The following is a 1950-nucleotide window of genomic DNA, read 5'->3' as shown; positions in this document are numbered from 1 at the left end:
TTGCAAATTAATTTTTTTGTAATACTGTTAAGTGATCATAATATTGATACTCTTCAAATCAGTAGAGGAACCAATATTTACAAAAACTTATTTTTGAAGTTATTGCTTAAAAACCTTAAGTGTCCGGTAGTAGACAACTTCCCCCTATAAGAATAAAAAAAAAATCAGAAGGGCCACGCTAAATATGACAGATTCAGTTCAGACAACAATCAATAAAGATGTGAAATCTGAATTCCAGTCTTTCTGTTTGAATCCGGTTTCCTTGAATATCCACCAGGAAGGTAATTAAAAGCCAGTTTGAATGAAAAATTACAAACCCAAAATGCAGTTTTTTTTGTTGGGCTTTCGGAGTGCTCCAAATAAAGACATAATGCAAAATTTAAGATTTCATGCATCCCCCCAATAAAATTCTCCAGTAGATATTTTTTAGATGCGCTCAAATAAATACTAGCCGCCAAACTTCCACGTTATTTTTGTTTGGCGACCGTAACAAATTCCTGAGAAAGGTTAATATTGATTGGATTGTTTTCAAAATATTGTTTCTGACAGTCAAATCCAATTTTACAGATTTTACAGATATCTGAGAACGAGAGATGCAATAATTTGTTCAGCTTGAAACCATTCCCTCTATCCAGTCATTATACAGGATGATGGCCCTTTGCAAAGTTTATCATGTTATCAGCCTGAACGTGTTTAGTAAAAACTGTATTTTCTAATGTTTAACAATTAGTTTATTGTTTTTGTAACCATTCATGGTTTACAAAAATGATCTGTGGTTAAATACAAAATTGATTAGTCAGACCTAGGACATTAATTATTTTTTAAATTTTTATTTATTTTGATAAATCAAAATAATTATTTGGATGAGAAATAAACTCAAAATTGAAAACATACTTTTCGTGTGGAATCCTGGCTTTCAAAATTATTAACTTTTTGTCAATATTTTTCAGGGATCAAACACATTTCTGCCCCTTCCGCAATTATGTATTTACATGGAGAATAATTCGGCCGCAATTCAAATGACTGCTTTTTATTGACTTATCCATTAAAACTGAAACCAATAACTAAAGCTAAGAACCTTCAAACTTACCCATTATGATTCCATCCATCTGCTTCAGGACAGCCTCCAGAAGCTCACTAGCTTCTAAATCCGTAGGGATCTTCCCCTTGCTTGAAGACGACATCATTGCAATCGACGGCACACACAATCCACACACCCGCACAATAAACTTTAGCTAAACGCACTTCTTCCCCGAATTCACTTCACTTTACAGCAACTCAACACAACCCAAAAAATCACTAAATAATGATTGCTCGTTACCCACTTGTGTTGATTTCTTCAAAACGCGCTATCAACAAGCCTTGAACGCTGATAAAAACACCGCCTAGAACCTTTGCTAACACCTGTTGCACGTCTAACTGCTATGTAGCGAAGCGGCTAACATTCTCATGACGTCACTCTCGAAACTCTCGGTAGCACAGAACTGCTACAGTAGTGAGGAAATTTGCATTACAATTCGCACCGCGCCGCACTGCGATTGCCGGTCAACACACAGAGCTACTACCGATTAATTAGGAGGTACTGAGCTAGAAACGCAGACCCGTATATTTAATCGCGAAACAGTACACTGCTTTATTATGCGACGACGAGCGCATCATGTAAGCCAAGTTACTCGCACAAACCCATAAAAAGCAACCGAACCAAACCAAAAGCGAATCCGATTTCCGGTAGCTGGAAATTAAAAACGGAGGTTGAAGACAAAAACAGCGACGATAATACCCGTTACCGCGAAAAATTAACGACTTTTCCGGAAAGTAAATCGCCGAATATCAGAACTTAAAAGAACTTCACACACGAAAAAAAAACACCGGAGAAGGAAAACAAAAGTGTCCATCTAAATAAACTTGACCGTAGTAAGAGACCGCGGCGAGCTGATGGATCTGCAAACG

Source organism: Uranotaenia lowii, chromosome 2, assembly GCF_029784155.1.
Source record: "Uranotaenia lowii strain MFRU-FL chromosome 2, ASM2978415v1, whole genome shotgun sequence".
NCBI classification, from domain to species: domain Eukaryota; kingdom Metazoa; phylum Arthropoda; class Insecta; order Diptera; family Culicidae; genus Uranotaenia; species Uranotaenia lowii.
Note: the sequence above shows the minus strand (reverse complement) of the source record.